The following is a 27402-nucleotide window of genomic DNA, read 5'->3' on the forward strand; positions in this document are numbered from 1 at the left end:
ACAGCAAATTTCTTAGCTTTGTCAATTTATCTTTGTTAGAGGTGACAAAAGCACAAATACAGAAAGCAATGCTAAACTTCAGATATGTATGTAAAAATTGTCTCCATAGGAAGCTATGATCACTTGATAGATGGATATTGCCATTACTTTCTACAATATCTTACAATATTATAGTGTGTGACTTAGGAAATTTTAAAGTCAAAATTGTCTTATTGTGAATTAAGCATCACTTCTGGGTTCAATATTCCAATGAATTTGTAAGTTACATATGTAACACACACATATTCATATAGACATATAGATATACCGATAGATATAAAGATAGGTAGATGTTAGATTGATAGATGAGCAGATGGATAGATAGGTAGACTACTCCTTAAAGAAATCATGTGGTAAATATGATCCCAATTGGTTAATATAATCAAGTGTCAATCAAGGTGTTTACATATGAAGAGTTAAGAGCTTAACTTTCTAGAAAAGGTCTCTGTATGGTCTTAGACTTTGATATTTACTATAAGTAATAACTCAGATGTATTTTGAATTTCACTAACTCTCTTTCTTCACCTGCAAAATAGACACAATACCTTCTCCTATATAGGTATGTTGAAATGACCACCTGAGATGATGAAGGTCAGGTGCCTATAGATAGCATTCTCAGAGTTCTATATTCATTAAATTCTTCCTCATTTCTTCTATGTGAGTCTGCATTTAAATATCACCTTTACCATGATCAGTACCACTATCACTGCCCTTACAATATGTTGCTAAAGAGGACCTTTAATGCAACTGACATTCAGATTTTACTTTTTCTTCCAAGTTAATTTTTTGTTAAACTTTCACATAAAAAACTATAGCAAGGTATAAATAATACTTCTTGCTCTGACTAAAAATAATTCTGACACTTTATATTCTTTTTGAAAATTTCAGTCCAATGTGGTGTGAAATTATGGGCTGAAAAATCTGCATTTCTGGTGAAAATGCTTATTTAACTTTGTGGCACAGATAATATGGAATTTGGGAAGTGATTCTATTCTATGATTTTTGTGACAAAAAAAAAAAGTTGCCTGGAAGAAGAAGGAGATCATGGATGCTCCAGTTCATAGATAAATCTAAATTCTCTCAGGTGGTAATATACCTGTCCTTTCCCAGAAGATAGCTGAGCTCATGTATTATATATGCTTATCTATCCCTTTCATTTCAATTCAAAATGGATAGTCCAGTTTTCTACAAAAAATTACACTATTATCAAAGAAAAAAATATTCAATGGAATAAATCATGAGCTTGAACACAAACTTTTGTGGTTTTATAAACTAACATTGATTTTGTAATTGTTGGGGATAAATGTAATGGCTTATATCCCTAAGCATAAATATAATCAAACTAGTTCTTTATAAATAAGTATAAATCTATACGGTAAATATGTTCATCACAGGATGATAGAATCACTTTCCTATTTCTAGCTTGTCTATTTAACTCTTTCAAGCAGATTGGGTTAAAATTATGTTTAATCTTAAAGAAGGGTGATTTAATTTTATGGATACCTGTGAGTGATAATTTGAGTCCTGTTTGAACCATATGAAATTGCTAATTCTGAAGATTGAGAATGACCAAATAGTAGCCCTCCTAAATCTTTACTAAACATGGCAGTTCCCAAATCAAAGCTAATACAATAGTGGGAAAATTATAAAACTCCAATAATTTAGATATAGCTAACTTGAGACACAACCAATGTTTTTTCTCCAGTATTTCAATTGTCAGTGGACTCTTAGGAAAAAATAAATTTCTAATAAGAAGCAAGTAGTAGAATGTCAGTGCTTTAGGGAAAAACTGTCCTTCTACACAAATGGAATTTGAGCAACTGTTATAAACAAATTAAGGGTAATTTAAAATATATAAATATCATTGAGTGCCAAGAGTATGCCAATCAAAAAAAACCTACTTGATACTATATTCTTTTAAGATATTCTGTAAATAAGTGTACTGTGCATCTTACAAATAATTTGTTTTATTAGAAAAACACAGTTTGCAAGATACCTAGAATCAATTTCTAACTAAGTTTTTTTTTTTTAATTTTGGGAAAAATAATTTTTTCAAACACCTGTTTTGCCATCATTTCATTAAAAACTGTTGGAACTATCTCAGGAACATTATTGGGCACACTGTGAATTTCTTATGTAAGGATATGCGACTTTTATTCAAATGAAAACACTATGTTGCTGTTAGAAAATGCCTCAATATCTTTACTGAAAATGTGAGGAAGACATAGAAAAATCTTCCTGAGAGTTATAGAAGGGATTAAAGAGAATAGTGATATCACAGTGCTCAATCAGAGAAGGTGGGGAAGAGGGACTGCTGCCTGTTTAAATACAAGGAAATACTGCCAAATGCTCAGATCATGGGATTTAGAATTGGTTTTATCTATTTGAATCTTGGCTGTACTTCTTAGAAACTGTTTGAAAATGGACACATTTAATCCATAATATCACCAATTATATCACTGAATATCTAATAATCATGTCAGGTGGTTACAGATAATGTATGCACATTGCCTTGCACCTTACCTAGTGACTAGCAAAAACTCTAAGAAATTGGTCCTCATTGATATTATTTAAAAGCAGGATTGAGGACAAGTGTGTGGAGCCTGGATAGAGCCAGCACTGTGCTTGGGCAAGTTGGACCTAGATATTGAATCTCGGCCTCAATTCAATTCCACCAACTCCTCAGTAGAAACAGAAATTCATTTTCCTGAGTGGGAGCAGCCCTCGGATAGTCTTTTTCATCACACTTTTCTTACCCTTGTGCCAATATCCCACCAACTTGCTGATCTCTTATTTTAGTTTTCTTTTGCTGTATAACAAATCAGTACAAATTTAAAACAACACATGTGATTTCTTAGTTTTCATGGCCAGGGCTCTGGGCAGCCCAGTTGGGTCCTCAGTGCTGCTGTCAATGTGACAATGGGACTGTGGTCTGCTCTGAAGCTTTGGATCTTCTTCTAAGGTTACTGGAATGTCAGGAAAATGAAACTCCTTATGGTTGTACACTGAGGCCCTAGGTCCTAGGCAGTTCATAGCATGGCTGTTTGCCTACTTCAAGGCCACTGGCAGAATATGGCTTCTGTTTCCAGTCTTTCCTTTCAGGGAAGGCCTGATCATCTTTTTAAGGGTGCACTTGGTGAGCTGTGGCCCATGCAAGATAATCAACCTTCTGCTTAACTCAAATGTAATGCATTTGGAATCTTATTAATTACATCTTCAAAATCCCCTCAGTAACCACAAGAGTGATATTTCAACATATTCACAGTGCCTTGAGTTCAATTCTCAGTACCTTCCCCAAACAATGCAATTGAACTATCATGGTGCAGTGCATTCTTATTAGAATCTCCTGTTCTATCTTACAAACTGAATGAAGAAGAAAGGAGGTTGGTCTGGAGGGAGGTGATAGATTTTGTCAGGGTGAAAGAAAACCTATGCCAATAATCCATCCAAGAAAAAATTCAAATATCTAATGCATATATTTTTCAATTTGAAAATTTGTTTCAAGTCTATCCAGTTTACCTTCAAGCATTGTGGGGTCTTAATAGGCTGGTAAGACAGGTAGCTCTATATCATAAAATGATGAATAATTTTTCTGTGATATCATTCTATAATCAGTTAGAATTAAATAAGGTATAACTGAATTTATTTATGAATTCTTATATTTGTTAAAAACAAAACTTAACAATTTTAGTTTTTCATGAACATGAAAATAATATACACAATTTTAAGGCTTTTTTGATTGACAGTAACATAATTCACAATGCTGCTCTCTGAACAGGTATACTTAAGTACTGTTTGAGAATAGACGATAAATAAATTTTAACTGTGAGCAAATTTAAATCTATTTTGAATATTCCAAATGATGTACTGTGCTGTTAGGTTATGATATAGATGGTAGTGGGGAGAGTGGAGAAAGTGACAGAAAGGGAATGGAATCAATCAGTGCTCAAGAGTCTATCTTAGAATTTTATCTCATACTCTATGAAAAATTTTCAACTTTTTCATGCATTAGGGAGAATAAACCAAGTGAAAACAAGCAAGAACTTTGCAGTCAGACAGATCTAGGTGGGATCTGTAGGTGGGCTATTAACTCCCTGGATAATAGGAGGCAAGGTACTGACCTTCTTTTTTTTTTGGGGGGGGGGTTATTTATAAGGGAATGTTAATTGAATCCATTTTGCAGAATTGAGTTGATAAGAAAACATGCATACACACAAAGTGTCCAGCACATACAAGAGCTATCATAACTATCATAATTATAAATCTTTATATTGCCATTGGCTTGCTAGATAGTTTTAAGTAAGAATATGATCAAAACAAGCATTCCTATTAGCATGCCACAAATGAAAGTTATTCCCACAAAGCTCAAGAGACAATGTAACAATGATTGAATGTAAAATTATTAGAATATGAGAGCTATAAGATAATCAATGGATTAATAATTTGAAAGGACTATTGTACTGAGCAATAACTGTAGATAGGTAGGGTGTGGCTGAAGGAATTAGGTCACCTGGAGCATGCCTTCGGGAGTTATATTTTTCCCTGGCTCCTTGCTTGTCCTCTCTGTTTCCCAGTGGCCTTGGGTGGGCATCTTTCATTCTTCACACTCTTCTGCCCTTCTGGACATGCTCATCTCAGGCCAAGAGCAAGTTAGCTGACCATGAACTGAAACCTCTGAAACTGTGAGCCCCAAATGAAACTTTTTATCCTCTTAAGTTGTTCTCATCAATGAAAAGCTAATTGACACAAATAGGAAATTTGTACAAAATCATTGATTAACTTATGAGAGAAGGTGCATGTTCATCAGTTTTAAAACCATTTATGATATTATTCCATGATACTATTCAGAGAACTTTCTAGGAAAACAGAAAATAATTCTTCTTTATTTCTTTACATGTATCTATTTCTTTAAAAGTATAGGAAATCAAGGGAAAATGATAAATTAAAAAGTGTATTAAACATAAGGACTGGTGTCTTCCCTGCTGGTTAAATTTGTATTTGTGACCTTCCTGGTGGCCAAGAAAAAAAGGAAGGAAAGCATACCTTTTAGGAAGTGAAAATTTTTTTATGAACTTTATTCTGATAATATTATATCCTACTTTTGTTTATATGTTAGAGCATTGTGAAATGAAATTTTATTGTTTTAGTTGCTATTAAGAGTGCCTAATGGAAAAACGAGAGCATGACAACAATGAAATCAATTTTTTTCCTTCATAGTCTATCCTCATTTCTTAAAACTTAATGAGAAAGATCCTATTCAAAGCAGTCAAAGCAAGTTGAGAATTTTATCCAATAAGTAGGAATTCACACACATACAATGAAAGCATCATACAGAGGCCAATCCCAGTTCTTGGCTTGCTGAAAACAGAAGTTCTGATATAACAAAGATTTGAATGAAGTTTCAGAGTCAGAAAACCCCATTCACACCCAGCCACAGCAAAGTAAGCACAGACAAATCACTTTACTTATGTAGCCAATTATTTACCAACATGTTAAGTGAGGAGAATGAACTAGACTAGTGCCAACTTGTTCTAGAACCATTCCTATAGTAAACCCTGGTCTAGAGGATACACTCCATAAATGTGGGTATGGGATGAGTCCTACTCTTCTAAGGTGAAAATCATCTGATTTAAGCAATTTGGTAGTTAAGGACTGCTAGTAAATAGAAACATATTTCGCAATTAAAAGAGGGCAAGTGGTAGCAATAAAAGCTCTGGTCACATATTAAGCTATCAGTGTAGGTACACAAACTCTTTCGAATCAGATAATTCTTTCTTTGTGTGTCTGGGGAGGGGGATGGGGGTAGCCTGTCCTGTGTATTTTAGGATATTTAACAGCATCATTTACTTCTACCCACTATATGCTATTGGCACTGCCTCTGAAAGCTGTGACAACAAAATTTTTCCAAAATTTAGATTCCATTTGAGAAACACTGGTATGAATGAACCAGGGTGTTTGTGTATGTATGTGGATAGATAATAAATAGATTAGGTAGAAAGACAGACAGAATTGTCTCTTATAGAGTATTCACTCTGATTGTAAATCAAGTATTTACACCTTGAATAAATGTGTGAAATCTGTCATTTTAAATGATCAATACTATGTTCTTTTGTGGCATAATTGATAATTAACAGAGTTAGCTCAATGGTCACATCTTACTTTGAAAAAAGTGTGACTATACTTTAAAGGAATCGAGTGTTTTCCAAAATTATAGCTAATGTACTTCATTGCATTGCTTATGGTTCTTGATAAAATCATGCAAACACAAGCAATCTGATGTTATTTTTTTGTTTACAGTATTACTGTGTTGTTTTGGTTAACAGAATGAAAAACAGCACTGTAATACTACAAGTAAAAATGTTTTATTCTTAGTTTGTTTCATCAATAAAAGCTGACATTTTTGCAAGAAAGATGTTATACTATTGAAATTAACTCTTAGTCAATTGTAAATAATTGTATTATATTGGTATGTTATCATGAAGATTAGAAATCATTTCCTACAGAATCATGTTTTTGCTTCCTCAGCACTGTTTCAATTGAAAGGAATTTGAATGAAGTGCATCTCATTACTAACATAAAGTAGATGGAGCTTGAATAATTTTTATATTTATTTTCCATGGATGGCTATTACATTTCTTATCCTATCTATCCAAATTTTATAAAATAAATTGTTTTAATCCATTCTTTGGAGAGGAGCAATGAATTTACTTTTGCAAAAGCTATGCATCTGAAAATATTGTAATATGCATAAAGCTCTGTTAACACAGTTATTTATATAAAAAGTGTAGCTGCCTTACCTTTTATTTAATTTACATACTTTATTTACTTTCTGACAGGTTCTTCTCTTTGCATTTTTATTTACATACCAAAAATGTCTTTTCAGATAAGTCAACTAAAACTTTGATGTACTGTATAATTTAAAACTCCATAAAATGTTTTATGTATTGTAGGGCTTTATATGAACTTTTAGGCTGACAATATAGAACTTTGGGACTATTTCATCAATGATTACTGTAAAATAACACCATATTTCTTAAATATGATGACAAAGAGAATATTGTCTTTTGTCTGAGATCATGTTTAGGAAAAATTATAAAACTTATGTTCAATCTATTTGTTTCAAATACGAAAACAAATTTCTATTTTTAAAGATGTTCTTTCTTAACATATGATTATGAACATAATATGAGCATCTCATATTCTTATATGATTTTATATTTTTGCTCTAACCTATACAAAAGATCATGATTTTTCCTTGTAAATGTTAGAAACAATAGCATTTTTCCTTAACTGTTTCTAACCTGTAAAAAGGATTACTGGCAAGTCAAGTTACATGGACACAATGTGTCAATTCAAAGATGACCAGTTTTAGGAATACAGACTGAACTCTGATTCCCTGCCCCCCTTTTCTTTTTCTTTTCTTTTTTTTTGTATTTTGCTTTTGTAAGCATGTTTTGAATTTGCATAACCCACCATTCATATTCTTGTGAGTTCATGATATAAATAATTTGAAAAATTTCATTCAGTTCTCCAAATTATTCTAGTCATTATGGATGATTCATGAGAGGATTAATCTCTTGGATGTGACATAAAACTAGAGAGGAAAGACACTACCTATCATATCATTTGCAGTTAAGAACATGCTGCATATCTTTAAGCTTTACTTAAAGTGCTTATAGTAATTGGGTGTGCATGCCTTAGCTCCGTTAAAACCCAAACAGCAATATGGGAGAGTGTGGTTTGTTTTTTAAATGTGCAAGGAAGGAAAATTAGTGAAATCTGTTTAAGTCACAAAACTGCCTCATTCAGGACCCAATTCAGCAGCATGGAAAAAGTAACTCAAGTTAACTGTACTCCTAGCATATGTCTAAGCTCACAAATTTCAATTCACTTCAAATTCCTTTCTTTTCCACAGATTTGCCTGCAAAGGAAAGATACAAAGATGGCATACTGGTTCAACAGTTCATTTGCCCTAAATTCTCATAAGATTTCCAAAATAACAATGTGTCTAGTGGTAGGCCAAGTTCCTTTATGTTCCAAGAATTGTTTACATTTTAATATGAGCATTTCCTCTTTCCTGACTTTTTACCTTGCACTACAGCCACTGACATACACAATTACACACATGTATATGGAGTAAAGGGTCTAATGTGTTTTGATATTATCCATGCAAGTAAGATTTGGAGGAAGAATCAAAACTAAGCTAATGAACAATAGATTTAGGAATTATACAGAGATTGTGGTTTAGTGACCTAAATTGCACAATAATCCTTTAAAGGATTACAGTATTTGGATAGGGGGAAAAAAATCGGTGATCTCTCTTTCTATAATGGCATCTCTGTATAAGAGGGTATTATTGGATATGAACTGCATGGTAGCAGCAGATATTTTTCTCTATGTCTTTCAGCAACTCAGAATAGTTCTAAAATACATCTGAGAAGTAGCACTGAAGAATTAGTCTCCATTTATACTCAAACATTCTTGAAAAACATTTTCTTCCAATTTTTTGTTTTAAAGGTCTAACATTTGATCGTATGTTTTCTTTAGTTAACTTTCTTATATTATATGGCAATCTCTGCAGTTATTTTTTTCAAAGATAAAAAAGAAAAAAAAAGCGTGCTCAAAAATGTAGAAGTTATTTTTGCAGTAACGTATGTCATGATTTTTAAACATTCAGGCCTTTAAACTTTTTTTATAGTGTATGTTCTTGCCAATCCCAGCACAGTTCTACAAAGTAAAATATTTGGCAGTGAATTCATATTAACAGATGGAACAAGAAATTAACACGTTTTTGCTTCGCTAATTCACAGTTCTTTTAATACGCTAATTCTAAATCACCTGTTCTGACTTTGACAGGCTACAGACACCTGTTTGGGGTAATATTCCCCAGCTAATTATTACACGAAAATTCAGTTTCCAACAAAAGGATTTCTGTGTGAAATTGTCATAGTTAGCAAATTAGTAATATCAAATATATACAAATACATTTCTGATGTCTTAATTTAAATACAGTTAGTCTACTCCTTATCCTTCAAGATTGGTATATGAAAACTAAAGACTGTCCTCTTAGTGTTTGAATTCTGTCTATCACACTTTACACCATAGTTGCACTGATCAAGTCAGAATGTTCTTCCCAGTAGCAATAATTTACTGTAATACTGTATTTTAAATGGCAGGAAAAGAGTATAGAATTTTCAAGTGGCTGGAAAAATTCCTAACTGTATGTTAAAAATGACTCAGGGGAGTTTTAAAAAAATACTGACAAGATGAGAGAGGAAAAAAAAGAAAAGAAAAATTTAGCTTGGGTAGCATATTATGAAAAATAGAACAACAAATAAATAGGAAGTTTACTGAATTATAGAACTTAAAGTATGATGGACTTAGATGAAACCCCAAGAGGACTATTGACTAGTTTGCTAAAAAGATGAGTATACAATGCCAGGAATTTCATCGATAAAAACCAAATGCCCCCCTCTTTTGATCTCAATTTCTTAACATACAAACTATTTCTATTTTTCTGATTTTCTTTAACTCCTAATATTGTTCACAGTTATTTTGACATGGCCATTTCCCCTCTGTCACTTGGGACAACTTCCTTTAAATTATCCCCTCTTCAATTTCCCCATAAAACCCACATTATGGGGTGTGCAGAGGCAGAATGTGGGGGATGGGGGTGGGGGATGGGGGATGGGGAAAGGGTAGGTTGGTGGATAAAGAAGCAACAATCAGAAAGGTAAGGTTTTAAAATGTTGGTAACATAAAAACGGATGCTGTGGTGGAGTCTGTCTTTTGGTCTGCCAAAGCTTCCATTCTGTGTGTCTGTTTTTTGATTCTCTTTAATTGCTGTTCAGCTTTGTATGTGGCTTTGCTAATGTGTCTTCCTTAGCCACGTTGGGGAAGCAGAGAACTTGTCTTTTCTTTAATTAACCTTTATATCTTAGTACCCAGATAGCAGAGTTCACCAAGCAGGCACTCTTGGAAATTTTAAGATCCCTGCTGTTGTGCTCTGATCTTTAAGTTATTGCACAAAGCATATTTTTAAAGGCATTTTTTTTGCAAGACTTTTAAGGTGGATGAGGAAAGGAGAAAGCTTGCTTTTTTTTTTTTTAAATGTAGATTCCTTGTAATTTTGTTGTTTTTCTCTCAATTGCTGCTGTAGAAAGCACATGGTCTTCCTCTCAAACCATGCTTTATGACATTGCTATTTGCAGAAATTTAACTGGCAGCCCACCCCAGGAAGATAAAATCCTGTTTAATCCAAGTTTGGTTCCCTCCTACACCCACACCTGAAACTATATTTCTGCCAGAGCCTGCATTCTGCTAAGGAGGAAACCGATCTTTTATAATATTTCAACATACGTGAATTTTATTTTATTTTTAATTAAAAAATTACATTTCTCATCCAAAAATGCTAGATGACATTTAAAGCTAGAAAAGAGTTTCCAAATAACTCACCTTTACAATTAACTCTTATCAGGACTAGACAGTCATTTCGCTGTACCAGGGCTAGTGCACGTAGCTATGACGTAGCTGGAAGGAAAAGGCCTCCAAGATCATTTGGAGATGTTCTGAAGCATGTTATCCCACAGACTCCTCTAGGGCTCAAAGTAGAGGAACTGGTTCAGGATTGGAATATGATCAACTTTTATTTTCAGTTAATACGATACTTAGGAATAAACAGAACTTTCTGGTCTTTAAGACAGCAGGAAAAGATGGTTAAGAAGCTAATAAATCTCTTAAGTTTCCCTGAACACAGTTTTAGATAAACATGTGCTACCCCTAAAACAACTTGAATGAATCATATCTAGAGTATATTGAAAAATGCTCAGGATTTAAATTGATAGGATAATGACCTTGAAAAATATGTTTGGCATTTATATACAATATGACATTCTTAAGAAAATTATTCAAGATGGTGATTGACATTATAATGAAGTTTCTCTCATCTGTCCTCAGTTAAAACACTTGGAGAAATCAATTATCTTATGAGAAAACCTACTATCTCCAATCTACTCTAATATATTCCTTATGAGTAATACATGACAAAATATGTACTTTTCTATGAAGTAGTAGATGTGAGTGCATCTTTAGTTTTATGTATGTAAATATGTATAAATACACAAGCACACAGACATTTTTAGGAAGCCTATTTAATTCTTTAAAGAGTATGCAAGTTATAACAGATTAAAGAGTTATTGCTGCAACAATTATATTTCATATATTTCTTTTCTAAGCAAGTATATTTTAATTTATCAGACTTATATAAAGTGGAAATGTTTTTTTCTGTAACTAGCAGATGCCATTAATTGGTAAGCACCATTTATATTCTTATAAACTTTAAAATAGCTTTATATATATATATAACCTCAGAGGCTACATTTAGGATTTAATTTATAGAATATATTTTAGGAATAATTAAGTAGCCTTCATTTTAAAAATCTAATTCTCTTAATTCATCCTAAGCCAATTCTATTAATGTCATTGATCTTAGATTCATGATATTATTATAATAATTACAGCTTACTTAGTTAGCTAAACATATAACTCCCAAACACAGCTAAACAACTAGAATTGCTTGAGTAATTTTTGAAAAACAGAGATACCAGATCATTTGCTGCATTTCCATGGGGTGGGACATAGCTGTCTTTATATTACATAAACCCCCAGGTGCTACTGTAGACATAGAAAAAAATGCTGTCATCCCATACTTTCTATTAGTCAGAAACCACAGTTGCAGAATACTACTAAAAACTATATTCAATAGTGCCAATAAGAATACTACTTCAATTTATTCTATTCAATGCTTCTAACTAGAAAATTATAATGCTCATGTTATATACTTCTGGATCAACTTGCCCACATAAGAAATAAGTATGTTAAGTATCTATCTGTAAGCATTGGTACTTTAAATAAATTGATCAAAATGGATATTAGCTGAGGAAAATTCTAACTTTCCTTTGTTTAATTAGTTAACAAAGGAACTAATCAATCTAAACATTATAAAACTTTGCTATATAAAGGTGATTGTCAAACAGTTTTGACATCTCGTAGAATTTGAATGAAGAATTCCAGGTCATCCCATACCTACTGAATCAATAAGTATTCTAACAAGTTTTTCAGGTGATTTGCACAATAAAGGTAAAGAACTTCTTCAGCATTAGTGATGTGCTCAACTCCAAAGTAGGTGCAAAGTAGGTTTTGAACACTGTAGCAAAACAAATTCATTGGGTTTTAGCCTGGCATGGTGGGGCATGAATTAGACACAGAGAGGCTGAGACAGGAGGATAGCAATTTCAAGATCAGCCTCACAATTTAGCTAGGTCTTCAGAAATTTAGCAAGACCCTATGTCAAAAGAAAAAAAAAAAAACTAATGATGTAACTCAGTGGTAAAGCGTCCTTAGATTCAATCCAAAGTACCAAAATAAAAAACAAAAATTTTGTTAGGATTTGTCTTTACTTAATACTATCTAGCTAACTATAATTGGGGGAAAAGGAAAATCCAGTGTGTTTTAGAGAATTTCATTTGAATTTGTATTTGAGTAAAAGTCCAAAATGCCATTTACTATATCTGATTCATAACATGAGATTCTTTGATCAGTTCTATTTCCAAATATGTAATCTCCCTGTATCATATAAGCCAATCCACCAACTCTTAAAATGCAACCATAATTGCACAATTATTTTCAGCCTAGATTTTAGTAAATAGCTTTCTAACTGTTCCTTGCTTCTATATTTGCCCCTGTTGTGGTATATTTTCAAATAAGTAGTTAAACACAGTGACTTTTAAAAAATGATAGGTTTATTGTTCATTTCTACTGTTGTTCTTATATAATTACAGTGTATATACTTCAGGTGTCGGATTAGTGGTAATGTCTCCAATCAACTTCTCTTGGGCACAGATTTAGTCTAAATCCTCATGAATGCTCATGCATCTCTCTCCTTCCTCCTCCCCAACTTTATTGTGAATTTTTTTTGGGGGGGTACTAGGAATTTAATTTTGGGGGCAGGCACTGGATCACTGAACCGCATCCCCAGTCCTATTTTGTATCTTATTTAGAGACAGGGTCTCACTGAGATGCTTAGCCCCTTGCTGTTGCTTAGGCTGGCTTTGAAGTCACAATCCTCCTGCCTCAGCCTCACGAGCCTCTGGGTTTACAGGTATGCACCACTCTACCCAGGTTATTGTGCAATTCTTATGATCCTATGATCCTCATCACTTGTGTAAGCACAATGTATGACATTATTGTATCAAAACTATTTTATTTAATTTGCTGACTGTCTTCACATGGTAAAATAAGATCCAGAAGAGAAGGCAAACATGTTGTCCTTCTTGTTCTACAGTGCCTAGAAGAGCACCAGATAAAAAGCAAGGATAAGTAAGTAATTTTTGAATGGATATTCGAAAAATTAATGGTACAATGTTCAGTGGGTGTGAGGCTGTATCATCAAAAATACTCCTGAGCACCTAGTATATGTCACTGTGGTAGACTCTACAGAATGGCACATAAATGTGAAGCATGCCTTTGACCTTTGAAAGACTCACAATTCAGTTGAGAAATAAACAAATTAATAAAAATGGAGAAAATAGATAAAAATATGTTCTTCAGCAGTTAAAAGGTGAGGTCAGTGACAAGAAGTAGAAGAAAAAAAGTACATTTTGGTAAGTAGACAATAGATGATAACATTTTCACAAGGATAAATGACATTCTTCTGGGTTGAAATACATGGAGAATTATTCATGGAACAATGGGCATACACCAAAACCATGAATATACTAGGCCACTAATTTTGTTGGACATTTAACCAAAATTATTTACTCAGTGCTTGTCTTTTATCTAGAGCTCTGTTAGGCACAGGAAAATGAGAAAGAGCAACATTTCTGCCTTCTGGATCTTAATTTTTCATGTGAAGATAGTAAACTATTTAATGATATAATTCACTGTGCTTACAAAAAAGGATAAGAACCATAGTAGCAAGAACCATTAGTTAAAAAGATAAATTCTGACTAGTTTCTGGTGGCTTTCCTTCCTAAACTAAAGAATTTTTGCATTACTTTACAGACTTTTGGAGAGAAAATAGGTGTTCACAATGGTAGTTTAGAAGGATTCATTTAAAAACAGCGTGCAGGATGAACTTGATTAAGAGGCAGCGGCACAGAGAGACAACTGGCTTGTGATTCAAATCATACTTGGAAAGTAGCCTAGATTAAGGGATGAGGTTGGAATATAAAGTATTAAATGAGCTAATAATATATTAAATGTCAGAAGAGCACAAAGCAAGGAAAAAATCCTAGATGAGTAATTTCTATCAACATCTTCTTCTTCACTATTGTAGTACATAAAGCTTTCCCACAATCAGAACTATGAGGGTAGTAATGCAAGCTGTGTAGAAAATCATCCTTGCTGAGATATAGATATGATTGTTTCCTGTTGACTTAAAGCTCAAACCATTAGGCTACATCATAGCAAAGCAGTCCTGGCAATTAGGAAACTAAAAAGAGAAGTCTGTTTTCTTCTCAGCAAGAGCCATGGCTTCACTTCCAGTCTAAAGATCTCTTCCCCCCCCCCCCCAAAAAAAAAGACAACCCAAGAGTCTATTCCTGTATTGCAAAGTGCTCCTCATAGTCACAAATATCTGAATCTTCATTGTTTTCTGTTTCTGAGCAATATATTTCTGTTTGTGTGTTTGTTGATCTTAGGGATTCAACACAGGGACAGTTAACCACTGAACTACATCCCCAGACTTTTTAATTTTTTTTTTTTTTTTTTTTTTTTTTTGTAATTTTAAGACAGAGTCTTGCTAAATTGCCGAGACTGACTTTGAACTTTCAATCCTCCTACCTCAGCTTCCTGAGCTATTGGGATTACAAGGCATGGGCCACCACACCTGATTGAGCAACAGTTTCCTTAACCAAAAATTAGAATATTAAAATTGACCTATTCAGATCACAATGAGGGTTAAATCTCATTGTGTCAGTCTCCATGCCCGAGTGGGAAGTCAAGAAATATTTGTTGGGCTGGGGACATGGCTCAAGCAGTAGCGTGATTGCCTGGAATGCGCAGGGTGCTGGGTTCAATCCTCAGCACCACATAAAAATAAAGATGTTGTGTCTACCGAAAAACTAAAAAAATATTTTTTAAAAATTCTCTCTCTCTCTCTCTCTCTCTCTCTCTCTCTCTCTCTCTCTCAAAAGAAAGAATGAAAGAAAGAAATATTTGTTGCCCTCACTTCCTCCCAGACCTATGATTGTACCTTGACAATATTAATACAAAAATTTGTTTGTCAAATGAGTAAAGGTCTTTGAGGTTTCACTGACTAAACATCGTTTTTCAAGTTATTAGGTTCAGAAAGCTGCTACATATTCTTCCAGTGTTGAACCTCAACTGTAAATTTAAGATTGAGAAATTTTGCCTTCATCACTTCTAATCTACAGATCTCCCTTCCAATAGATGTGTATAGTTATATTCTTTTCCCCATAGTTTTCATCCTAGCAGTCTGTCTCTTGTCTCTTAGCCTGCACTGGTTTGCTATTTGTTATGATACATTTTTATGAAGCTCTTAGATTGATGATTCCAGTGCCTTTTTCATCCATTTCGCTTCCTTCTTGTATATCTTTAAAGAATTTTTATTGAGTCCTACTTTTATTTTATTTAATGCTGTTAATTTATATTTTAAATGATGTAATTACATATTCCCACATCCTGTGTTCCCAAACCATGTACTCTCTTCTATTTATGCTTCTTTTCTACTTCTTTTATGAAACTCTTTTCTGATCTGTGCTATAAAAATATTTCCATCTCTTTGCACATTTTGTCTGTTGCCCAAGGTATTGTATTCCTAATTGGATTAGAAAACTCATCTTTATGGGGCCTTTTATGTGTTCTATGCACTTATGGTTTTATGTAAACAAAAATAATAAATAACAGGTGGATAGCTAAATATATAACTCACTGGGAATCAAGCATTTCAAAGAGGAGGAAAAGGCTATGTCAGAAACATTCTGCACAGATTACAGAGTCCAGTAGAAATGCAAATAGTCTTCAGCTGTTACCTTAAATAGAGAACTGCTATTTATTAGTAAATAAAAAATGACATTTCTACTTATCTACCACTTTTTTTTTCATGAATGTATCATAATAGATGTTATTATAATTGTTTTTTAAATAACATTAAACAAGAAGCCTCTCCTCTGTCCTCATCTCTTCTCTCTTCTTGGTAGGTAGAGAGACAGATGGACCAAATGAAGGATTATAACTGTGTGGGTGATAACCAGAAAAAAAAAAGTTAGAAGTTTCTAATATAAAATACGTAACCTGGTTAAGATTCTTTAGTTGTTGTACCAATCCCCTCTTCCTATATCCAGCCTCCTCCCAAATAATGCAGGGCCCAGGACAGTGGCTGGGCTGGAGCTGGAGGCAGAACAGATGGTGCACATCTCTTCCTGACTCTGTATTCGGTGACATCATGTTGTCAGCTTGGAATTGGCTGCAGTGGAATTATTTGCAGTATGAAAATCAGCAAATGCTGCAAAACAGGTCTTTTTTCCTGGAGAGTCTGTGGTGAACATTGTGCTAGCACAGCACTGGGCCAGGCCCTGGAAGTCTGGGCAAAAATATGCTGGAAATCACTTGGCTACAGACTGAAAAGAAGTAATAAGAAATAAGGCCAACCCTAGAATCTAACTGAGCTAAGCAATAGAAGGATTTCAGAGGTGAATCAACAAGATTGTACTTTGGTAGAATATATCAGAACAGAGTTAAAGGTCAGAGAAGGCAGAGAAGCCTGAGAAAATTCTGAGAAAGGGTAGCTTCATATTCTTTGGGTAGGATGGATTGCAGTTGATGATGGAAAGTGGGATTGGTGGGGTTGGACTTCAAAAGCACTAAAATGAACTAAGCAAAAAGGAATTTGGGAGTCATGGCAGGTAACAACAGATTTACCTGGTGAAACTAGGTTGCTGTATTTAGGCACAGTGCTTTCAAAAAGAAGATACTGTGAAGAGAAAAGAGGAAAAAGGCTGCAGAGAACCAAATAATGAGGTTCAGGTTTATAGAAAACATACAAATATATGTTCAGTTATAAAATGCCTGGGCCCATCATTCATTCAGGGAATGTACAAAACATTTTCAGTTGCAAGTGACAAAAACTCAGCTGAAATTTATGGAAGCAAAAAATAAAAAGGGTGGGGGATTTTTAAATTTAAGTTCCTCTCCCTCTTTCTCATCCATTGGTTTAATTTTTAAACTAGTTTTCACTCATCAACAGTTCAGAATGACATGCATCTCAGCACTCAGAAAATCTACATCCACATCCAGCAACTTCAGCAAATATTCTTATGGGATTTTTCATAGGTCTGGCTCTGGTCACATGTCATTCCCTGAACCAATAACTATTAGCAGAGAAATATAATTTTCTCCTGACCTGGGGTCATGTGCCAATATATGGAGAAGGGCTTGCACACTATGGATCTTTCTTCAAAAGAACAGGCATAGGTTGGACATTGGAAGGTATCCACTACAATGGTCTCAGTGGAATTGCAGGTAACTTACTAATGTCTGCTAATAGTAGTTAAAAGCTTTGATTATGATCTGTTCTATCTGGGGTTCTAATTTCTTTCTTGCTAAGTTTAATTTTCCACCAAATTCTGTGCCTTCTGAGATCTCCCTCTTTTGCCAATGCCCACTGCTGTCTATTTCAATTATGTTTTTGGTCTAATTTCTATCATCCTGCTAGCATCTCTACCCACCCTGCTTTTGGCTTCCTGATCTATGCCAGGTTCAGTGCTTTCAGTGACTGGGTTCCTGCTCAATTTGCTTCACTTTGAATAACTGAGGGCATGCAGTTATTCATGGAAAGTTCATGTTACTTCACCAAGAAAATCCAGGGTTTAAGTGATAAGGGGCTATTGACTAGCAGACAAAAGCTATTATACTTGCTATATAAGTCACTATTTTTATTTATGACTTTAAAAATTTAACCAATGACAAAATAGGTTACCTGTTATATAACTCTGTAGCCCACTTGAAAGTCACCTGTAATATGAATGAATAGAAGTAATAGAACAGAATTATTTAATCTAATAATGCAATGATGGACTTCCTTTTAAAGGTAGGAATGTAATATAACAACAATAATTCAAAATAAGAATATTATAATGATATTAGTAAAAAATCACAAAATTTAGCATTTGCATTTAGTTAAAATTTTGAGGTTCAAGTAAGTTTTGCAATTTTCCCATGTTAAAACTGTTAAGTGGTCTGATGGGGAAACTCAACAGTCCATATTACTATAGATAGAGTGACCTGAGGACCTAAACAAATTACTGCTGTCACTCACTGAATAGTTTGTTTACTTTCTGACTGAGTTTCTTCATGGCATGTGAAGATGCAGAGGAGGAGTTCATGTGTCAAATGTTTGTCCTAATGACTGGGAAAATGGCGTAGGTGAAATTCAATGTTGGTATAAATAAGCCACACTGTTCCTCTTGCAATGATGTGAACTTCCTTCCTGTTTATATCTCTTCCTTCATCTTTATATCTCTAATTATCAGTCAACTGATTGACTTAGACTCGTGGAAATTGGTTGGCTTTGGAAATAATATTTGGCGCTGAACGGTTAAAGGAGTATACTCACCCTTCTTCCCTAATCACACCCTCCAGTTTGTCTGTTACAAGTTTTCCAGTTTAATTCCTGACTCATGCCTCCTTGTACTTTAGACTTGTTTAGTTTAGAAAATGCAGATAAGCTAAGTTTTTATTACATGTGAGAATTATTTTTGTTTTAAAACAGTGAACTGCTCACTCAAATCAGGAAAATAGATGATGAATGGAGTCAAAAAATAGGTTTCTTCAGGAATCTTTAAGATTTGATAAAACTGAATGTGTATGTGGCCTGGAGATGGCTTGAGGAGAGTGCCTGAGTAGAGGCATTGACTTGAACTTGATGATCACCCTTGCTCAGCATTCAACATACAAGTATCTTATGAAAAGGGTAGAATATCCATGAGTGTGAGAAAGTATATTTCAAGATTGGAAATCAGTTTTTCCTCAGAAAAATTGCAATGCTTTGATAAGTTTTATATATTCTAATTAAAAAAAAACTCTATGTAGACAGGCAATGAGCCACATATCAGTAATTTTTAAATCTTAGAATTTCCTCAAAATGCTTCATAATTACCTCTGAGAAGACTATATGAAAAAATATGAGCCTAAAGGAGAGGTCAAGGCGATGTTCTGTGCTTTCTCACAAACCTGGGGTTCAAACCTTAACTCTACCACTAAGTAATTTAAGGTCATTCTATGGTTCTTTGATTTAAACTTGTATTATCAATGCATCATGTATACATAGAAACACATGTATACATAAAACAATAGAAGAACCCAGATTAGCATCTGATCTTTTCTTTTCTTAGTTAAAGCATCTATTAAGGTTAATATCTGTTTTTTGTTGTTGTTGTTGTTTGGTTGGTTAGTTGGATTTTTTTTTTTGTATTGTGTTTCCTTACAATATTTTATTCTTCTCTGGAATTGAAATAATTTCTATGTATGAAGACCAGAAAAATAGTGTATGGTTTTCTTTTGGTATTTATATTCTTAATTCTTAAGGTGAATTGCCTGTTAAAATGATTTATTTGTCTTTTCTATTTATATTTGTCTCTCACCAACACAGAAAGTCTGACCTATTCTCCATGGGAAAAAAATACTTATTACATTATAACCTAGTACTTATTTGTGCTTCATTTTAGCAAAGAAATGCAGGGAAAGGAAAGCTCAGTTTGATTTTTCATGTTTAAGCATCCATTGATATTTTCTTTTCTATCTTTAAATGTACAAGCTTATCTGGGAAAAATCTATACATTGGTTTTGAAGACATAATCTTCCATTCAGTTTGTATGCTGGTCCGGTGTGTAAATATGAATTTTTAAGCAATTTAGCATTTCATCAAAGTAACAGGGCACTTGATTTTCATTCATCCATATGAAAACAATTAGGAAAAAATGCCACTTATCTTAAATAGTATTTGTCAGATTTTCTTCATCAAACTTGGTAAATACAGATCTCTTGACATTTTGATGAATTTTCATCACTCTGTGGTAAACCTAAGTGACTAGGCTGTGGCCCGTGAACAGCTTTTGTTTCTATGTGACATTAAAATGTATTTTAAAAAAACATGATTATAATGAATATTCAAAATTAGATTCATTCTCCAGCATGTGCACAATAGGTCAGAAGCCCTGGCTGGAGAAGAACACTTACAAGTCAATCTCAAGGTTTCATCATTTCTTAGGAATCACACATTTCCACATGCCTCAGAGATACAGTTATGAGGCAGAAAAAAAAAACCAGCTAAATATATATCACTTTCATTTACCTGCACAACTTTGAATACACATTTCATATCTAGTTAATTTAAAAGTTAGTGTTTCTCCCTAGCTGTATATTGTCTTGACTCAAGATTTCTTGGACCGTATGTTCAAGACAGCTTGAAACAGACATTATAAATGAAGAATAATCAGTTACCCTTGTTCAGAGCATTTCTTCAAATAGTCTTCAATTTCTGGTTCCAGCAGAATTTTATTTACTGAAATATAAATCCTTTTTTTTTAATACTCTAGAGCCTCATCCTCAACACAACACCTCATTTTAGTACAATTGTTTTTATGTCCTGTCACCAGATGATGATGATAAATGGAAAATGATTAAGTATACTGTTTGTCAGATTTCTTCCTTCACAATTCAATAAATATTCCCAGAGTCCTCCCTTGTCACCTTGCAATGATTATCAAATGGAAGATGTTTGAAATCCAGGAAGTAAGTCTGGTGTTTATTTGGTTATTCCTCTTCTCCAAAGATATGAAATATGAATTTAAACTTTTGGGTGCTTATAAAGCAAGTTTCTTACTTAGAGATATTAAGTCATTTATTTGGGGACCCTGAACTGACATATACTCATATAAGAAAAAAAAATCTCCTTGGGCTTATACTTCCATGTAAGGCATATTTCTAATCAACAGTGTGGGTACAGTTTTATGATTTAAATAATTGCCTTCCATCTATAATCCACTTATTCCATGAAAATCTGCCACATCTACTATCACTAAACACCAGAAACAATCACTACAGTTAATTATTGGTGCTAAAAAAGAAAACAAATGCAAATCCTTAAATTATCACCCAGATTGGGCCTCATGTTCCCTGAAATTTTCACTTTCTTCCTCATTTTTGTGGAACTAAAGTATAAACCTTCTCAGGAAAAAATGCCAATTTTATTATTTATGTGCCTATTTCTAAACTTTTTTGTTTCAGAATCATCTTCAAATTGCTTACACATTTATTATATCAAATATCAAATTCAGTAAGGCAACAAATTAGATCTAATTAACCAATGAGAAATTGTCACTGGGGACCTTTTGCTATGAGTAGCTTGTAGTTTTATGGAGCTTTATACTTTTCAAAATCCTTTTCTCATTTGATATTTTTGTTATTGTATTCTTTCTAATGATCTTATGAATAAGCAATTCAGAAACTTTATTCCCTTTCTCTGGTCAACACTTATAAGTAGGTATTTTACCCCTCTTTTATAAATAAGGAAATTGAAGTTTGAAGAGCCGAAATAATTTACTCAAATCACACAGCAACTAACTGACTAACAAAACTGGAATTCAAACCCAGGACTGCCTCACTCTACAATCCAATATTTTAAAAAATGTTAAACTTGCTTATAAGCTAATATTTCAGTCCCTGTCCATTCAATCAAACCTTTATAACTTTTGAGATCCAGCCTAAGTCTCTTTTAGTGGGACAGCTCCAAAAATTAAAACATTTCAATTGATCAATTTTCTGAGTGATGGGCACATGCCACTCATTTTGACTTTTAATCAGATATTATTTTGCAATAGTATTTCTGAGCATATGCATTCATGACTTTTCTACCCTGTAATAGTTAAAAGAAACTTATCATTATACACTTTATTTCTAAATAGTATAAGCTTGCCTTTTCCAATGTTTTAACAATAGCTTTACTATGCTCAGGTAAGTTATGGTAGGCAAATTCTAATTGTGCTCTTATCATCTCTGTATCCAGGTCTTATCCCTGTTACTAAGTTATATAAGATGATGAAATTAGTAACTTTTTATAGCAAAAATGAATGAATTTTGAAAAAGAAATTAAGATCTCATTGCAGTTGTCTTTACTTAACAAAAAGATTATCCTTGGTAGGCCTTATTTAATCAAGTGAGCCCTTACAAGAGTCCAGATACAATAATCTATTTCTGGCTATGAACCACTAAATGGTCATGCTATACATGGGATATGGAGTGAGGCAGCCTCTAGAAGCTGAGGGCCTTTGCAGTACAACTTCAAAAGTATAAGCTCCCAAAGGCACATGGGCTTGAAAGAGGACCCAGAACCTGAATACCTGGATTACAACTCATGGCTTCCTGAATAGAGGACTTGTCTAATTTGTGCTCAAACTTCTGATTATGGAAATGTAAAATAAGAAATATGTGTTGCTTTGAGCTGCTAAGCTGGTGGCAATTACTTATACAGTGTCAGTCAGCTCTTCATTACTGTGACCAAAAAATCTGAGGAGAACAACTTAGGAAGAGATATATTTTGGCTCATGATTCTAGAGGATTTGGTCTATTGCTGTCTGGCTTCATTACTGTGGGCCTGAGTTGAAGAAGAACATCATAGCAAAGGGCAACAGTGGAGGAAAGCTGCTGAGCTCTAGGCAACTGGGAAGCAGAGAGAGAGAAAGGTATCTAGGAAAAGATAAACTGTTCCAGGGCATGCCCCAGTGATTTGGACCACCCTACGAAGTTGTGAGTGAACACATATTAAAGGAGTCTGTGTGTAATAAAGAATGTCAGGGGAAAAGGAGAAAATTGACATTAAAGTTCAAAGTTTAGTGTCTGATGAGGTCAGAGTCTTCATGACCCAATCATTTCTGAAAAGCCCCACCTCTGAGTCTTGTAGCATTGGGGTCAAGGCCTTGAATGTAAGACTTTGGGGGACATTCCAGATCCAAACCAATAGCCCAATCATAGAAAACTAGTCATAGCTTTACCTTTAATTCACTATAAAACTTGTTGACCTCTATGGAATTTATATACATATCTACATACACACATACTTTATACATATTATTTGCACACATGCACATGTAACACATGCCTAATTTAACAGCTGTTATCTTAAGACTTTTAATTTCAAAACTTTCAGTGAAATTGTGGAACCACTCTGCAGAAGTTATGAGAGAACATATCTTAAAGGAATTTGCCTGGTGATTAAGAATAATGTCAGAGGTAGATGGAAGAGTTGGTGTTAAACTTCCAAGTTTAGTTTCTATTTGTCAAAGGTAAAAAAGAAGAGTTTAAGTAAAAAGTGGCGTATAGGATCTATAAAGTATAAATAATGTAATGTTACTATTTCAGTATTCCTGCCTAAAAGAGCTTTACAGATATAGCTTTCAACTGCGCTACTATTTTTCCATCAAATTTTAATACATAAAATAAAGTTGCGTAATAGAAACAAAACTCTCAAGTGGCACTATATAAGATGAATATATGAAATATCCATGGTAATTTGTATGTTAAATTTACAAGTATTTTGTAAGTAACCATTTATGAGGCCTAAGTCCCTGTCAGTTTACAGTTAAATAAAGTCTGTCTTTTTTAGGCTCTTGGGGACATTATGTAAGGGCAAAGAAAGCTAGTGAATCATGTCTTCAGAGTTTTGAAGTACCACATGTATAATATTGCTAAACTGTTTATGCAATTTCAACATATTATCCAAATAGAATTATGATTTTTTTCTAATTCAGTTTGTCCTCAAGGTTTCATTTCTCCACCAGTGATATATTGGAAAACTCCTCTAGGCAATAAATATACACAGGATGAGTTGTAATTTTCCATTTATAAAGTAATATGTTTGGTAACTGTCAATGTCCCCAGATCAATTTGGATGTCCATAGGGAAAGCATTTATTTGCACATTAACGTAAGTAGCCTACACTGTATGCATATTCTTTTTTAGTTTTCCTTATGAGCATGTTCCTGTAACTATTGCTAAACCGATGTCATTTTCTTCCTAAACAATAACATTTTCTTGATTTGAGTTGTAAATTGATATCCTCATGCTGTCACTCTCTGAATATGAACCTTTGAACTTATTATATATCATTTCTTTTAGCTTCACAAGGAAAAAATCATACCTGCAGCAAAAATTTGCTAGCAGAATAAGATGCACTTGAAGAGGTTTGTCAATCATGAACCCATACACAAACTGGGGTTGTCTTGTACATCACTGTAATACATAGCAACTAACCATGTTTTCTCCCCTGAGAACTACATTTTAACAAGGTATTTTTTTTTATTATGTTCTATTCTTTGGCTGCTGTGCACTATGCCTTTAAGATCCATTGGTGAAATCTTTGTACTCACACCTTCTTCCAGACCAAAACATTTGTAGAAATCAAACAGTTTTTAGGTTAGTAGTGTATCATAGACTCCATGTTGGTACTTATCTATAAATATTTGTTTGTTTGTGTCTCCTCTAGTAGAATATCAACTCAGAGCAAGAACAGGGTCTTATACATTGCTTTGTCAAAATCCAGAAGAACAGATAATACATAATAATCACTCAATAAAGTAGTTTTGACTTTACCCATTGATAGTGGAATACATAAACGACTGAGTGAATAATGAAAATTTTAAGTCAGTTTAAAGCAGAGATTATAGAGAGACACACATCACCTTTCAGTCATCAAGCTAGGCTTTCTAAAAAGAATATTGTTGATGTTAAAGCAGTAATAAAGTACTCCTATGAGCACTCAACATGAGAAAAGCATTGAAACATGTAACTTTAAAAAGTCTAAGAGCTTCTTCAAAAGTGAAAAGGGGGATGACTGGATATTTCAGCAGTAGAGTAAAGGCTAATGTTAGTTCTTAATCCTGACCTCAGTTTACATTGCAATGCTAATATTGATGATTATAAGACATAGGCTTCACACATTATAAACTCTGTCAGCCTGGTTCCACTATTCAGAGCCATGTTAGATGAAGAACATTTTCACAAATAATACATTTTTAGAGAGTCCCTTCTGCACTTTTTCAAATTACATTTCTTGTTATATGAGCTACCATTCTTAAGCTATCTACCAGGAAACCCTAAAAATAATAATGCAGATGTATGAGTCAGTGAAGGGTCCATCTCTCTTTTGTCAATCTATAAATCTTATAATTATCTTATAATAAAATCATACCCCTTTCACCCGTTTGTGCCTTGCTTAGATCACAATATCAATTCAAACAAAGAAATGGATGTTCTAGGAATGGGACATACACATACATTATTTCTTCTCTTTGAAATGAGGAAAGGGAAAAGAAACTAATAATAATGTGATATTGTTGCCTACCCGCTGTCAGCAGCCTGGAATTTAAAAACAAGTCTCCCTTTGGTTGTCCTGATGGTAAGATATAACTGGCTTTCATAATGCTAGAGGTACAAATGTCCTCATATTTTCAAAAATGTTTGATAAGATCCTCATCTGTTGTACATTTCAGTTGAGGTATTTTATGCTTTATATTGTATTTAATAGGCCTATTCACAAATGAAAAGTGTATGAAGGAAAAAGATGAACATCACTTCATAACAAGACATTGAGATAAACTATCCTAAATTATGAAAGCTTCCACATGCATATGGCCTTTTTATTCATGGCTTTTCTATTCAAATATCAAAGTGCTTCAAGTGGCTTTGATGACATACTTATGAATTCATGAAAGTGTTTTTCATAATGTGCTCACCTTTGGTGCTTAGAGGTTATGCAGATTGCTTTTATTTGCTTGGTTGGAAAAGAAGAGCTATGAGTGGGTTGCAGATACATAACACTCCAAAACAGTTTCTTATATTGTCCTTACCTACTTTTCAGGAACTTGTTGGAACTCTGTACCCAAACTCTAGGCAATAATAATAAATGACAAATATTATCAGTTCTGGAGTATAAGTACTAATTTTGGTTTTGACTGCACAGTACATATAAAAACTCTGGAACATTTCCAGATATCTTCACTATCATTTAGTCCTTAAAACGTAGAACAGACATTTAAAAGAAAAAAAAGAAGAAGTTAAAAAAGGGGGGAAAATACACCATTATACTAAGGCTGCAGATGCAAGTTAGCATCATCAGAAGATGAATACTTGCAGCTTTCACTGGCAACCCGCTCAGATATATGCTGTATAATTAAATAAGGGAGCAGTTTAAAAAATAAAATTGCAACATCTTTGGTAATTCTTTGCAAATAATGGTGTAAGCAAAAGAGAATGAAATAAAACCCAAATGTGATTAGTGGTTGCTCCTCCTGAGAAATTCTTTCCACTTCTAATTTGACTTTTCTGAAAAGCTTTAATGAGTACTTTCCTCAGTGATACTGTTTGTTGTTTTCAATATATCACAAACTCTTTGTGGTTTTATTACCTTGTGAAGACAACACATCCATGAACTGTATGAAACACCATGTGGCTCTTGGCGTGGCATGTCCCTGCAACTCACTTAAACCCTTCTCGTCCAAATTGCAGGGCTCTTTTGTTTCAATGCTAAGGTTACTGCAATTCCAAAAAGAAATGGGAATTTTCAGAGACTTGCTTTATGAAGAAAAAGACTTTGAAGGAAGCAGGTAATAGTAGTACATCAAACATAGTGAAAGACAAGGTAGTTTAACTTGTTGGTTTGTTTGCTGAAACTCAAAAGTAAATATACTGTAGCTGAAAGTGTTCCATTTTTATCCGGCTGCTGCAGTAATGGCGGTGTTACTTCAGGGCTTCTACTTCAATAATTGATCAGGGTTTGTATAGCACCGGCTAAGAGCAAAAATAAGAGTGTTGTTTTGAACAAACTGCTGCACTGTTATAGCATTAGGCACAGAAACAAGATTCGGGAAATATAGATATAGAAGAAACAGGAAAAAGATGGATACATTGGGTGGTAAATACTGCTTCAGGCTAGAAAGTAATGAGAATTTTTCCGTAGAGAGTTTTGACCTGCTATTCAAAAATTGTTTCTTGTCTTAATAAATCCTAAAAGTGTAATTTACTTGCAAAAGGGAAAGAACAAAGGCACCAAAATTCTTTTGATAACAACACTTGTTAAGGTTGATAAGTTGGGTTTCAAATGTGTGAAGAAAAATGTGTGACAGTTTGTTTTAAGGTGACAACCTAAGTGTTCAGATACTTCCATCTTATGCTACTTATCAAGCAGTGTCCCGGTTGTAGCTTCCACTTGTACATTTGCAGTATAGACCATGCTGAAGTGGTGTGAGCTGAATCCATCTAGAAAATGTAGTTATGTTTATTAGAAAATTG

The sequence above is a fragment of the Urocitellus parryii genome, chromosome 1 (genome assembly GCF_045843805.1).
Source record: "Urocitellus parryii isolate mUroPar1 chromosome 1, mUroPar1.hap1, whole genome shotgun sequence".
NCBI classification, from domain to species: Eukaryota; Metazoa; Chordata; class Mammalia; order Rodentia; family Sciuridae; genus Urocitellus; species Urocitellus parryii.